Source organism: Canis aureus, chromosome 9 (genome assembly GCF_053574225.1).
Source record: "Canis aureus isolate CA01 chromosome 9, VMU_Caureus_v.1.0, whole genome shotgun sequence".
NCBI classification, from domain to species: Eukaryota; Metazoa; Chordata; class Mammalia; order Carnivora; family Canidae; genus Canis; species Canis aureus.
In genome coordinates, this window is record NC_135619.1 from 9,322,796 (window position 1) to 9,338,899 (window position 16,104).

Sequence of the window (16,104 nt, forward strand, 5' to 3'; positions counted from 1 at the left end):
GTGCTTTTTTGAAATGTGTAATATTTTGATTATATTTGTAAAATCTAAATGAAATATAAAAAATATTAACATCTATAAACTCTGGTGTTAGGCAGTACATAGATATGTGATACATAATTTTCTAATCTTTTAGGATGGTTGAAATATTTGGTCAACAAAATAGAGACAAAGAAGAAAAGGAAAAGGAAGAAGAAGATAGGAGGCAAGAGGAAGAGGAGGGAGGAAAGTGGACATGGTCTTTGGACACAAATAGCCCTGCAAGCTAATTGTGGCAAGCCATGTGGTTTAGTAGAAGGAGCTTGGCTGTGGGCTCAGATAGACTTAATTCTAGCTTTTTTCAGCTTGGACAAGTTAACTATTCTAGGACTCCATTCATCCACCTATAGGAGGGACAGATTAAAATTTAACTGACCATGTTCTGTGAAGACTAGGTTATGGGAGGTATCTAAAATGCCCTATGCAGGGTCCACCAGGTACACAGAGTGCTCCATGAATAATACAGCCTCCTCTCTCTCCTTTTAAGCAATGGGAAACAGTAAGTTCTGTGCAGGAAGTATACCACCTTAACTCACCGGATGGAACTCAACTCCTCCTTCTGAGGCAGTCTTTTTTTTTTCTTTTCATCTCAGTAAAAGTAATTTTGAAAAGAGATTAAATGCCTTTGGCATGAACAAAGATGCAGACTATAGAGAAAATTGTAGGGCTTCAGTCTCCACCAAAGTATCCATTATAAAGGTAGGTGAGGAAGTTCCCATGGCTCTGCATTTAAGCTTAAACCACTTATTTAAGGAGATCATGGCACAGGCCCTTCACCTTTGGTTGTTAATGACCTTACTTTGAAGTACTGAATGGAACACACGGTAGGGTCAATTGCAGACTCAATGACAAGAATTAAAGCGCAAAGCTCCCTAATGAGATCTGTGCTTATTCCTTGTGGTTCAAGGAACACTGTGGTTAATAGTTTACAGCCTACAGGGTCAAACCTCTTGCAGAAGCAGAGTTAACTTAGGCATTCCCTGGGCTGTATAAACAACACTGTCTGTAGTAGAAAGCTTGACCCTCCTTTTATCATGCCAGGAAATTCTTGGAATGTAGCCACTGTCTGATATTTATGGTTCCATAAGCATTTGACTCTGAAAAGTCTCTAATTCTGGAAAACGGCCACTGATCAGTTGTTAATGCACAAGCAGTAGGAAAAAAGTCACCCCTTAAAAGGAGAGAGAGGACAAAAGGAACAGCTTGTGAGGCTAAAAGTATGACAAGTATGACGTCTACCTATACAGGAAGTGTATATGCATCTTTAATACATACATACATACATACATACCAAGGTCCTATATATGTATTTCCACATATAGATACGAAAATGGTAAAACACATGCTTAAACATATAAAAAAATTTTAATTTTCTTTTGTATAAAAAATTTTGGCATATAATATTTATCAAAATAGTAGAATAAGACAGCCTAAATTTACATAGGCTTCTGTCCCTGTGTAAACTTACTTTTTTGAGCTCTTTGGGCTGAAAGGAACCTTGAGAAGTCCTTTCATCCATTTTCCTCTTTGCATTAACAAGGATCTTCAGGGAAACCCAGAGCATTGTTCACCTTATCGTTTAAAAAAAAGAAAAAAGAAGATTTTTAAAACTTCCTTGGATATATGTATCTCCATGTCTAAAAAAAAAAAAAAATCATCCATTTTGAAATTCCTTACCAATCCTTTCTAAAGGATTTTTAAATTAAGCAAAGAGAATCACATAAGATACCTAATAACTGAATCAGAGGTAGTGGTTTCATACATTTTCCAAACATCTTGTCTCCAAGGTAACCTGTTCCTTCCTGACAGGCTGGAGGGCTAGAGACAAGTGAGAAGATGGAAACATGATGAAGTCGCATCCAAGGATGAGGTGGCCACTGGCTGATGGATCGATTCCGACAAGAATAAAACAATTCATAGAAATCAATGTCAGTGGCCTGCAGGTGCATCTCAGAATTGCTGCTGCGCTGGAGATGAGTTGCAAACACTGCATTCTTTTCTCAGTAACACTAACATCCAGTAGTCAGATACTACCTTTTAAGCCTGAACTCCTTGGGTTGGGGGGTGCCTGAACTCCATAATAAAGTCACCCAGAGATCTTCAGCAGATTATTCTGGTCTATATAATCCAGGCAGGTGATGAAGAAATCAGAGGCATATTGGTGGAAATAACTGGTATCTTGCTAGGAATTTCTGGTATTATTCAAGGAAATGTAGAATCTCCTTTCCAAGAGTATTTGAAAATATCCAACCATACAGGATGCTGTCATCCAGGAAGTGGCCCAAGTTTGAGCAGTGGAGACTGGTTATAATAGTACTGTTCAAGGTGGAAACCACCCCAAACCTGGCCCCGTGTCATGCATTCAGCACTTTTGGCAAGTTAAAAGACCCAGGCAGGGTTTGTAAGATAAAGATACTCAGTTCTCAACCCAGCAATTAATGAATTTATACACGTTGCCCATTTTCTCCTTCAGGGCAGCCTCCAGTACAACCCCTGTGTCTCCTTCCTAACACCTTACTCCTACCTGCACTACCACCAGCAATGTGAAGACACAGAGCTCCCAGTCTGAGTGAGTTGGGGCATCCTGGAGACAGCTGGCCTACAGAGGCAGAAAACTCAATAATACCAGCTCCTATTTCCGGGGAAGCCACTATATACCTACATACTGGACACTGGGCTGCATGTCAATATTTCATAAGATCCTAATAAGGGAGTATTATCATTATCCTTTTTAAAAAGATTTTATTTACTTAAGAGATAGCATGAGTGTGGGGAGGAGCAGAGGTAAAGAGACAAGCTGATTTTGAGCTAAGTGTAGAGCCTGATACAGGGCTTGAGACCATGACCCTGAAATCATGCTCTGAGTGAAATCAACAGTCTGAAGATCAACTGAGCAACCCAGGTGCCCCTATTATTATTTTCATTTTAAGAAGAAGGAAACTGGGACTTAGAGAAGAGAATTTATTGAAGGATATGCAGTGAATAAGAAGAGCTAGAAACCTAACCTTGGAACTTTTACCTTGAAATTCATACTCTTTTTTTTTTAATATTTTATTTATTTATTCATGAGAGACAGAGAGAGACAGAGAGACAGAGAGACAGAGACACAGGCAGAGGGAGAAGCAGGCTCCATGCAGGAAGCCTGACGTGGGACTCAATCCCGGGACTCGAGGATCACCCCCTGCGCTAAAGGCAGGCGCCAAACCACTGAGCCACCCAGGGATCCCTGAAGTTCATACTCTTAATACCATATTCTACTGCCTAAATTTAATAAGACTGCCACCAGCTAGATGTGGAAAGTCAGGCCAAAGTCTCTCTGAATCTCAACCTTTTTATGCATAAAAAAACCTCTTCTTTTTTTCAAGTGAATTTTAAGAAGTCTATGTGACACACCCCGGCTACTTACTGGCATTAATAAGCAAAGGAAGAAGGAGGGGGAAAGGTAAAGGACTTAAGAAAGAAAGATGAGAGCTAAGAGTGTGAGGGTGAGAAAGGGCTTTTGTTATGTTAATGAAGGGGCTTTGAAAAGCTCTAGATCACCTAAGTAGAGGCTGGTCATCAGAGGAACCAAGTGATTAGAGGGTTGGAACTTTCATTCCCATCCCCCTAACCCCCAAGAAAGAGAGAGGGGCTGAAGGTTAAATCAATTGCCAATAGCCAATGACTTACTCCATGTTGTCTACATCATGAAGCTTCCATAAAGTCCCAAAAAGACAGGGTTCAGAGAGCTTCCGGGGGATGAACACGTGGAGGTGCTGGGAGAATGGCCCACCTGGAAAGAGCATGGAAACTCTGAGCCCTTTCCCCATACTTGTCCTGTGCATCTCCCCTATCGGGTTGTTCCTGAGTCATAGCCTTTCGTAAGAGACCATAAACCGAAGTTCTAGTAAGTAAAATGATCATCTGAGCTCTGAGAGCTGCTCTGGCAAATTAATCAAATCCAAGGTGGGGGGTCATCAGAACCTCCAATCTATAGTGGTCGGTGAGAAGCACAGATGCCTGGGCTTGCAACTGGCATCTGAAGTGGTGGTGGAGCACTCAGGTGAGCCTGAGACCTCAACCTGTGGAATCCGAGGCTATTTCTGAGTAGATTGTGTCAGAATTCAGTTGCACTATGGGAAACCCAGCCAGAGTCCACAGAATTGCTCACGTATTGGTGTGGAGAAGTGCCTCCTAACTACATACATACACTGGAATTGGGTCCGAAGAGCACAGAAGACCATTCCTAGCAGTGGGGATGCTATATACAAAAGCCCTCAAAACAGGAAGAAGTATGAAAGTGAGAGGCACGAGGCTGGAGGGTTCTGGAGGTTATTCTAGGGAGTTTTTGGGTGCAACTCTATCCCATCCTACTAATTCAAAAGATATTGATCTATTGCCTAAATTTATCAATACTAACAAGATTCTTGGAAACAGTAATGAAAAGTGTCTGATGTAGAAACCTAGAGATGTAGAAATTGATTGAGGGGGAGTGTGAAAATGCTTGGGGAAAGCTCAAGTTTTAAACAGTTTAAGTTATTACTGTGAGCAGTGTTTGGGGGAGGGGAGATGCTTTGTTTTGTTTTGTTCTTGCCCTTCTCTCTTTCACTGGAGGAAATACGCAGCCTGAGGTGGCTGGTGGTAAGGCATGTTATTCCAAGAAGGACCCCTGAAGGTTGCGTGGAGCTCTAATGCCAGGCTCCTAAAATCTTCATTAATTCATCCAACAAAGTTTTATTAAACGTGTGGCAGTCACCGACACCAACTGGCCTTGTGATCCTTGCTAATGATACCCTGTTATTTTGTGACATTGTATTCTCTGCCCCAAACAGTATGCTCAATTGCACAATTCCCCAGCCTCATTCCCAGGCAGGGAAAACCATATGACCCATATGGAAAACCATCTGACCCAACAAGACATAAAGGGAAGGTATCTGGGGAAAAGAAGGCTTACCTAATACTAAAGTGCCTTGCAAACCTCCAACTATAGGGGACAGAGCTGACTGAGGCCCCATCTGCTACACTGTAAAATTTATCTCAGTGTTTCCCAGGAGTCCATGCTATCCCTGTCTGCTTCCAGATCACAACCCAATCCATCAGGGATATTCTTGGGAGACTGGAGACTCCTGACAGGTAACTGTGACCAAGGGCTCCCTGACACTCTTGCCAAACCGGATTACAATCTAAAACACACCCAACCAACTTTCCTTCTCTCTCTTCTACTCGAAGCAGACTTGTATTGTGACCTGACAACTCTCCTACACCCCTTTTCCCACATTCTCTTACAGACATTTCATGGTGAATCCAGTTTTGGCATCTGCTTCTCACAGGACCCAGACTAACACAGAAAGTATGTAACGTATATTGTTCTAAGAAAATCTCCAGGATATATTGTTAAATGAAAAAAATCAAGATTCTGAACAGTATGTAAAATGTGCTACCTCCTGTGTCAAAATGACGAGGAAATAAGAATATTATGAATGTGTATTTGGTTTTGAATGCAAATAGAGTAGTTATTTATGATGGTGAGTTGAGTAGAGCCTGGAAAACAGATGGAAAATGGAGAAGAGAGGGAGAGATTCTCTATATTTTTATACACTTTTTGTTTTTAACTAAGTGACAATATTATGTATACCTTTTCTTTTTAAAGGATAAAAGAGTCAATGTCTTAAGAAACTAATACGGATTTTCTGGGTTCTGGTTGCTCTGGAACGTGTGACACATATTCTTAATAAGGCAATTTAAGAGTCGGAAAAGCTTTTTGTAAGCTATAAGAAGACATCAATTACTCAATGCCGTTGCATGCTAGAGCCCCAAAGCAGCAACACTCCCTGAGAAGCTGAGAAAACTATTTAACACCCTTCTAACAGGATTCCGCCACCACTCACGGTACACACAGCCACGTCAACAGAGCCTCTATTCAGAATCTGAAGCTAACATCTTCTGAATCGATTCCTGCTTATAACTTTAAATATGTGGTCATATAACCTTTCATTCTGATCCACAAATCCTAAAGATGGCAGGTTTCATGATGACCTGTGTTCATTTCCACTCCAAGGAGGTGATTGTGTAACAAGAAGCAATGCTGTTTCCCCTGGTGGGCACACCGTCAGGAGCTGTAAGATGGGCTTTCTCAACCACCTCAAACCGGCTTGCAAGACTATGATACTTGTAAGAATGGATGTCAAATTATTGATAAAAATGCTTTATTAATAATATTGCTAAAAGTTTTATTAAGGCTTGATAAATATTCAGTGGTAGTGTTTGGAGAAAAAAAAAGTGTTTATGGTCTTCTGTGCCATTTCACATTAGGATTGATGGGAAAAAAATATTTGATTGGGGGAAATGGGGCAGATAACTTATATTGTCAAGCTTAAATCTTTCAAAATTTCAGTAATTCATCTAGTATATTTGGGAAAAGAGACTGTAGATGGTTTTAATAGCAATGGTATAGGAAATTTAGACTACAATTACTCTGTTTTTCAACCCTCTAAAAGTTATCCATCTGTTTCCAAACAGGAATCCTATATATTATAAAGTAGCTGTGTTCTGTGAAGAAAATTTTACCATCTGGAGCTCATTTCCCTATTAACTCTGGTGAGAACTTTAGATGGTTTTTGAGATGGTATTGGGAATAAGGGCTACTCTTTATTGAGCTTCTACTATGTTCTAGGCCCTATGTTAGAAACTTTACATATATTATGTCCAAATTTCATAACTATATTATGAACGAGGTATTATTTTTCCTTTTTTTAAAAGATGAAGTTCTGAAATCAAGTAACCCTGATGGGGCAGAACAAGATTCAAACTCAGGGCAATCTGGCAGCAAAACCTATACTCTCTCCCCCATGCTAGTCGCCTTACAGCACAGACAAGGGGCATACACCCCTCACAGTATCTGCCACAAAACATATGACGGGAAATTGTTAGTCTCCTTGGTAATTGTTTTTTATTCTCTAAGCACAGAATTCACCCATCTATCCAGAAGTTGTCCTGACAATTGTATTTCTTTCCACCCCAGTTGGATTTGTGGTGGATCCAGGGAAGCCCAGCGGGTGGATGCATCCTTCCATGTCATTTGGGTAATATTTTCCAGCCAGATTAGAACCAGTACCACTGAGTCTTACTCTTTGAGGTGAGGCCTCCACATTGTAGGGAAGACAGCCCTACAGGATGACTTTCTCCACCAACATCGGAAAACAAATGTTCCCCGGGCAAGGCTGTTCAGCACACCTCGTGGGCATCACCATGGCCCAGCTCTGGTTAATACCCACCACGGCTTCCAAGGAAACCTCAGTTGGTGATGTTAATAAGAGCCCCAGAGAGTTAAAAGCACAGGAATGAAATACCTTAGAATTCCACTGTTGGGACACTGGAGACCTTTATATGGTATTTCACTTAAAATTTTACTATATAACACGTTGATACATGGCAATAAGAAAGAAAACACAATCCAGAAGATGTGTTCAACATGAAAACTAAGCACATTGGTAATTATTTTTTTGCATATCCTTCTATCTTAAACTCTGTAATCATGTATAAAGACATGTTCTTCATATAATACTCATTATTCTCCATCTTTTCACTTCACGATCTTTGAGATTTTGCTATATAAATGCATAAAAATTGCACCAGTCAAGGTTGCCGGTCATAAGCAACAGAAATCTGTCTGATTGAAACAGATGACATTTATACAAATTAAAATGAACACTTTCAGAATTGAGAATGCCTGAGTACTAGGCACAAGGCCCTCCCCACAGGGGCATTCTGAAACTTCCCTGTGAAGCTGGCTACTTTGCTCAAAGCCCCACTGCAGGGTGCTTGGGGCCAGCAGGACTTCCTCAGGTGACATCTCTGAGGCTGCCCAGGCACCATTCCTCCTCCAGAAACATTGCCTCTGCTGCCCATGCAGGAAGAATGAGCCGTCACCTCTATCACCTGTCTTGTCAGAATGGACTCTTCAGTCCTGCTTCTTGGCCACACAAGCTTCCACTTGAGAGTCTATGGTTGTTTGTTCTGAATGGAAGAGTCTAAGATGGGTGCCCACATCACAGTGAAGGGAAACTTTCCAGAAACCACAAAAAGCCACAGCCCCTTACTGGTGAAGATCTTTCCCCCAAATTATTATTTTTAAGGCGGTGTCACTGGGAACATATTGCTTTCAAGTCAGGGACTGGCTGTATACCTTAAAGGCTGGATTCCTGGAGAATAGCTGGGGAAGGCAGGAAAATGAGATTTCTATTGTTGAATCTAACATTTAGCCCTACAATGGGAGTAATTCTGCATAAAAGTGTCTCCCTTATAAAAGCTCTCCAATTATTATCATAATTTTATCTCCTTCCAACCTTCTAAAGTGGGAAAATGAGGAGACATAAGACTGCGCCAGCTCAACAGCAATACCTATAATTTAGCATTTCTCATCATGTGCTTTGACATCAACAAAATATGTAAAATTGGGCAAATAGAGAGAGATGCCTTCATTTAAGGTGGAGTTGTGTTTGCAACATGCATGCAAGCATCCAGATTGGGTGTAGGGTGCTCATAAATCAGTGTGCTCAAAGTGGGGTTCCCAGGCCAGCAGCATGAACATTACCTGGCAACTTAATAAAAATGCAAATTCTTTTTTTTTAAGATTTTATACATTTATTCATGGGAGACACACACACGGGGGCGGGGGGGCTGCAGAATATAGGCAGAGGAAGAATCAGGCTCCACGCAGGGAGTCTGAGGTGGGACTCAATCCAGGGTCTCCAGGATCAGGCCCTGGACTGAAGGCGGCGCTAAACCGCTAAGCCACCCGGGCTGCCCTAAAAATGGAAATTCTTGAGGCCCACCCTAGCAAGTCCCCCAGATCCACTTGTATTTATTCATTCATTCATTCATTTTTAAGATTTATTTATTTGAGAGAGAGCTAAAGCACGATCAAGCAAGGGAAGTGGCAGACGGGGAAGAATGGGGAGAGAATCTCAAGGAGATGCCCCTCTGAGCACAGAGCCTGACTTGGGGCTCAGTCTCATGACCCTGAGATCATGACCTGAGCCAAAACCAAGAATCCTATGCTCAACTGACTGGGCCACCCAGGCACCCCAACAATCTACTTTATTATTTTTTTAAAGATTTTATTTATTTATTTATTTATTTATTTATTTATTTATTTATTTATTTGAGGGAGTGAGAAAGGGGAAACCCCAGGGGAAGGAACAGAGGGAGAGGGAGAAGCAGGCTCCCGCTGAACAGGGAGCTCCAACCCAGATCTCGGGGGACCATGACCTGAGCCAAAGGCAGATGCTTAGCCCACTGAGCCACCCAGGCACCGGAACAGTCCACTTTAAAGAGACTTCCAGGTGATTCTAATGCAGGTTAAGGTTTAAGAAGTGGGCTGTGTAGAGAAAAGCTGCCGTACTTCAGCTGTTATCCCTCCTATGGCACTCTCTGAATGCAAGTGGCCTTGCAGAAGACAGAGAGCTCCCTGCCCCCCAAAAGCAGCCCAGGTAATGATAGTGCCTTGGATAAGCTTGCCCTCCCTAGGACTCAGGGTAAATTGCCAAAGCAAATACCTGGAGTGAATGTGACTTTCACCCAAGCTCTTGAAAGTTTTGCTGTGGCTTTAACTCTGACATACCTATTTAAGAAGGGGGAGTTCAATGCATGTCTATTTACACACCCACATACGTAACTATGTCCATCAGTAAAACCACCTGCAGAGCAGAGCTGTCCAAGGGAAGTGAAAGATTTGCCTCCATTAAATTTGCTCACTGTGTTGCAACTGTATTTTTGGACTTCCCTTATCACAGCGTGACGTCCATTTGCACAACCACATTTTTTCAGTGACTGGAAAGTGATCGCCACAGCTTGGCAGCCTATCCTGCCGCACGATCATTTATTTCTCACAGCACTCCATCCTGGACGTTCTCATTGAGCACAGAGCCTTTGAAGTCCATGGTGCATATAATTCAGCTGACAGTGGATTGGATTGGAGTCCATCTAAATAAAGCCCAAGCCTGAGCAGGCATCAAAATATCTTCCCCATAATTGGCAAGCACTATTATTCTACTGAACTTTTTTTTTTTTTCAAGAGAGACATTTTCTTGGCTACATATTTTATCGACTTTTGCTATAATGATTTTCTCTTTACTTTTGAAGGTGTTTTGTTTTTTCTGAGTCAAAATCTTCTTCCACTCTAACAAGCTCTCCAACTTTGCCTCAGTTTATGTTTACCGATTTGCCCACTGGAAGAAAACAGGTAATATTTTAAATAATTTCTCAGGCTTTTTGACCTATGAAGATCGCTTTGGTCTCCCTTGAGCTTTTCCATCTAATTTGCTTAAATCCTTTTTAAATTGGGGTTCATTTACTTAATGTTCGATGTCTGCATTGACTTCCTAAAGCTAATTTCAGAAGGCAGGGGCAGTTCCAGGAGAGAGCTTCTTCTCTGAATGGCCCTATAAAAATGAGAGAGGACTGGAGGGAAATTTGGAAACATGGAGACCAGGGATGCTAATTTATTGTAATGGTAACGTAGTAAACACCGAAAAAGCCACAACAATAACCCATGGCTTTCTACTTCTTCCCTTCACAGACGCAAAGTTAGGATATGAAACATTCTGCCTATGTGAGTATGTTTAACTCTGTGTTGCAATATAAGTAAACTGAGCCTAAGAAACACCTGGGGTAATTTAATAATAAAGCAGGACACAGAGGATGCTAACAGTTGGCACTAGGGCATAAAAACACAGAGAATATAAAATGTAATAGCAATTTCAAAATGTAATACAATTGCATGAAAATGCAATTAAATCAGGTTGGATAAATAGCTTCCAGGATATAATAGCAAGAAGAGAGAGTTCATTTCAATGAAGTGAAAATGGCAAAAAACTGAATAAATAATTTAAAGCTGGAAATGAAAAAAGTTCCGCGTGGAGTTTAGGAGACAATTGAGCTCCTGTGACCTTGTGCAAGTCGGTTAACCTCCTGAGGCTTTATTTTCCTTATTAGGAGAAGGAGGGGACATGAGGGAGGGTTAGACTATGTGATCTTAAAGGTCTATTCAAGTTCTAAATTCCCCTCCTGGGCATGGGAGGGAATGGAAATGTAGGGCATCAACACAACAACATTAGTGGCTCTGGAAAAAAAATGCACTTACACAAACTGTAAATTTGGGTTTCATATGAAGCATTGATTTTTTCTGCTGAGATTTCTTGTTATTTTTTACAAAAATAAAAGATAAGAACAAATGCCTGCAATGGCTGGATTTCCCTGTTTCCATCTTAGTCTGGCTACAGTTTTCCCTTATCCGGGGTTACAAAAAAGGCAGTCTGCTTACAGATAAAACAACTCATGTGGATAATGTGGATAATGCTATGCTGAAGTTTTGGGCTCACTTATTCTCTTCCCTTTCTACCCTTCTGCCACGTTTCATTCACCTGATCCCCCCAGGGTAGGAAAGTTAGCTGGGTGCTAATCAGTGGACAAGGAAAGGGGAACCGTATGTTATTGCAACCTGAATGGATCATGGATCATGGGTCAAGCAAGCAAGGATTCCAGTGAGGGTTGTTAAGAGATATAATTCATTTAACTACAAAGACATGGTGAGGGAAAGAAATGCCCTCACGCAACACATAGACATCAATCACAGAGGCTAAGGGAGAAATGTGTTTATAATGCTTATTTATAATGGAGGATAGTCAGCAAAGGCAGGGAGGGGCAAGCCGCAACCTCCACCCCCACCCCCCATCCCAAGAGGAAACTACCTTTAAAAGGAAAAAGACCTCATCCTATTATTCTACACCACTCTGGAAGGAGTCCTCCACATTTTCCCACATGAGCAACTACTTGATAGGTAGATAAGCAAGGGAACAAAACCTGATTGGGTTTTTAGAAGGTTAATCATATTAAAATAGCTCCCCACAATCTCATAAAAACTCCTAGACTTAGAAACTCCAAAGGCAGTCCTCTAAGGTCCCCTCTGCCTTCCAGAGCTTTGTACTATTACTCAATAAACCTTGCTTGGCTGCCCACTGCTTTGTCTGGTCTACCTCTTCATTCTTCCAAGGGATGTGACCAAGAACTGTGGGCACTAGAGGAAAAGAAATCCTGAAACATTTATATAAATCTATGGGATCTTGAGAAAAAACAAAGAGGTGTCTTTTGGGCCATATTACGCTTTAATAGAAATAAAAAAAAGCAATCAGTTCTTTGTTCTTCATCGTCACTTGAGGATAGATTGACTTGAGAAGGATTTTCTACCCTTCTCTACTCCCAAGTAGCTAATCAGCAAACATGAAATTTAAGCCCAAACTCTGTAAATGAAAGGCTGTTGGCTATGTCCAATGGTTTAATACTTCAATTCCTGATTAAAAATGCATCTATTTTTCAGTTATGTGATGATTCTAACTGCTGAAGATGATTTAGTACCATTAATATTTTCTTCTTCATTGAAGAAAGACAGAGGGTATACTGGAGATGGACGTCACTGCAAAACTATAGGGAAGAGATTGGGTGATGAATCCTGACATCAGACTATCTGAGTTTGAATCTGGTCTGTCACCAGCTAGACCTCAAGACCTGACCTGTGCTTCCCACATGTCTGTACTCACCTGTCTTTGTCCCACATTTTTCCTTAAGCTCCTCTTCCATATTCTCTCTTAATTCAGGCAAATGGAAAGTGAAAACCACCCCTTGAGTTGTAGTGGCGTCCCTGACAAGACCTTCAGCTGGCCCAGACCACCCAGACAAGTTGGAGAGAACTCACATTAGTTTGGATATAGGTTCCATGCCTAGGTATCAGTGTCCTCAAATATAAGGTTGGTAATATTAACAATAGCACCTTTCCCATAAATTTATTGTGGTGATTAAATGAGCTGCTAGAAGGCAGATGTTTGGAACTGTGCCTAGAACATAGTTAATTACCCTGTGTGAGCAATTATCAGAATAAAGAGGCTTTGGGAGGAGTTAACAATAGCAATAAGAATCGTCCTGTATCTTAATTCCAAGACTCAAATAGTTCTGAATTATGTGCAAAAGTCACAATTACAAAATATCTGTCTAATATCGTGTCCTTCTAGACACATATTCCCCATCCCCAGTTGTATTATAGATTATTTGCAAAGGAGTTTGAAAAGGAATCCTATGAGCATATATTAGGAGCTATTGTTGGTGTTTTGCTTATGGGAACCAGACTGGGGAAATTATAGTACATTCCCAACAGAGACACTTGAGCTTGCCTGGTTCTTTTCAGGAGGCAATAACATACTCAGGTTACCAAGGATTACAGGAGTTAATCTTACAGGAACACAAGGAAGAAATACAGCTCAGGAAGATGTCTAGTTTTAGAAAACAGAGCTTATGAAGAACTGAATCATCATTCAGAACAGAACAGTAGTCTAGAGGTCTCCTTTTCTCGACTCAGCTTCTCTAGCTCCAATTTCTTTTTCCACTTATTTTCACTACTAATTGAAAATCCCCACAAAATACAATTAGTTTAGTTACGTTTTGTTTGTGTGCTCTGCTTTTGTAAGAGTAAATGCATCCCTTGGACAGTATTTCCAATCCAAAGCCTCCATAATTTCCCCCTCTACCTTGTTCATAGTCTTAAATTCAGTCAGTAGTCCCTGGTCTAATTGGTTGTGCTCAGTAAAAGAGTCTTGTGGTATAAAGCACAGCAAGTCATATGCAAAGAATGGCTCCCTTGTTGAATTGTTCAGAAGGTGGAGATGTGAGTGTGGCAGATATTCATAATGTCATAAAACATCTTTCTAGTGTGAGACCCACAGCATTTTTGAGAGTTTGAACTCAAATTAGGTGCCACATCTTGCCTTATTGATCGTGATAGGCCAAAAGGCTAATATAACTGGCCTATAAATTATTTCTAATTCCTCACTATTTTGTTTATTTCTCCAAGGCCACAACTAACTGAAGCAGGTGCCATGGCACTAAAACTAATGAAGAAAAAAAATCCTAATAGCAGTAGCAGGAAGGCTTTGATGCAGATGAGTTATATAGGATTTTACAAAATGTATAAACCAAGATAAGCTAAGTTAGTAAGCCAAAAATAGCTAAATTACTCCTAAGTACAAATAAATATTATTATGAAGAAGGTTCTTTTCAAAAGAAAAAATCTGCCTCTTAAACAAGTCGAAACTTTGAAGTATAGGAAAAGCCAAAACAAACAGACAAACAAACAGGTGCAGGTTGTGCCCATATTACTAATAAGGTTACCTTTCCAGGTTTCACTTGTGTTCATCTCTGAACCAAGTTTCACAGGGTTTCAAGATATGCAAAACTCATGAGATTTGTCCAACTCAGCGAAAAATTTACACACATGAAGATACTGAGTATTGTCACACTGAATTTGTAATTTATAATTATATTATGAATAAGTACCTACATGAACGACATAGTTTGTGAATTCTCTAGGACAGTGATTTTCAGTCCTAGCTCTAGCTTAGACTCACCTGAAAAGCTTTTAAACCGTGATGATGGCAGGAATATATGATTTAATTGATGTGAGGTAGTTCCAGACATTGGTATTTTTATTAAATGGGAACATTTATCAAAGTTCTCTAGGATTCTCATATGCAACCAGCACCCAGTGAAGCAGAGGGGATTCCTGTGTGCCAGAAGAGCCTGAGAAGACTGCCAGAAAAGGTTTTAGAAAAGACCTTTAAAGGATCCTCTGGATATAAAAGAGGCAAAGTCTATTCTAAGACAAGGAAAGTTTGAGCAAAATTGAGATTCATGTTGGGATAAGTGATTTGTTTTGTGACTATGTGAGGTAGTTACAGTGGAGCAGGATAATAGAGAAACACAAATAACAAATTGAGAATTTGGAGTTTAACAAACAAACCAGGGAGGCTAAAGGAGAGACAGTAGAGGCCTTCAAAGAAAAAGCCAACAAGACTCTGGAACTGGTTAGATATAGTTGCTAATGGACTGAGACATCATCAATTACTATTGCTTTGAAGTTTATGAAACATTTTTTCACTCTGAGGGACTCTCTGATTCCACTCAAAGCTCAAAAAATATATATAGCAAGTTAATGTTTGTACACCTAGAGCATTTAGTTAATGCTTGGCCACAATGTCACCCCTGGCTGGTGGGTTCTACTCTGAAACAGAGTATACCCAGTCTACGAAGTCTTTAATAGGGGAGTCAGGAAATAAAAAATAAATTACAGTCATTTCCTATCTTTCAAGTTCATCTAAAATGAGTAATATCTGTACTATACATCATGTACAAGGACATATTCTTTCTTGAAGCTTTCTGTGTCATTTATAATTGAACTTCTATTTGGGTGGCTTTTGGTCTAGGTGCAATATCAGAAGACAGCAATCTCATCTTTATGAAAACCTTGAAATTGTATGATAGAAGGGAAGTAGCAATGGATTTAAATCAAGTTCTCTCATCAAATAACTGTCTGGACTCTGAGCCACCCAGTTAACCTTTTGGGACTTCAATTTCCTCATCTGTGAAATCAGGAAAGTGACCCAGATGATGTCTAACAATCTTTCTAACTCTAAAATTCTATGATCCATTTGCTCCCCTAAATTCTCTTTCACTGGGGGTTAAAGGTTTCGAAAATAAATATTCTTTGGCTTATCTACTTCTCTTAACATTTTTTTTATCTCCCAGAATTTCTGTTTTCTTTATGTTTAACATATGTAAAAGCAAATATTGTATGAGTTTACTCAGTGTACTCAAGGGACCTGAGATCAGGGTCATCTCAAAACTTTCCACAGTAAACAGTCAGTTGTGCTGCCACGGCCATTGTTCCAATCTCATCAATATCTCCTTTTCTGGTACAGTCAGAAGCTAAGAGTACGTGCTCTAGAAATGCCATTCCTTCTGATTTTCCATTTAGGATTTTTCTAGGTGTTCCTCCCCTGCCAAGTATTTTCCGGGTTCCATGAAAACAAAAATATTGCCTTCATTCAAATAGCAGGAATTTTTGACACTCATTGCCTGGATTGTGACAAAGAAAAGGATAAAAAAACTGGAGTTGACAAGACAGAGTACAGCAATCATTGAGAAATGTTTACCATGACCATAATATAGTACAGTTAGAGCATTCTTACTGTATAACTGCCAAAG

The 16,104-nt window shown here is 40.3% G+C and overlaps 1 long non-coding RNA gene across 1 annotated transcript; it reads left to right on the forward strand.

Moving 5' to 3' along the window:
• Positions 1-9,918: 9,918 nt before the first annotated feature.
• Positions 9,919-15,566, forward strand: LOC144320028 (uncharacterized). Its single transcript, XR_013385622.1, has 5 exons — positions 9,919-10,050; positions 10,159-10,258; positions 10,595-10,627; positions 12,669-12,818; positions 15,324-15,566. It is a non-coding gene; the product is annotated as an uncharacterized LOC144320028 (long non-coding RNA).
• Positions 15,567-16,104: the final 538 nt, after the last annotated feature.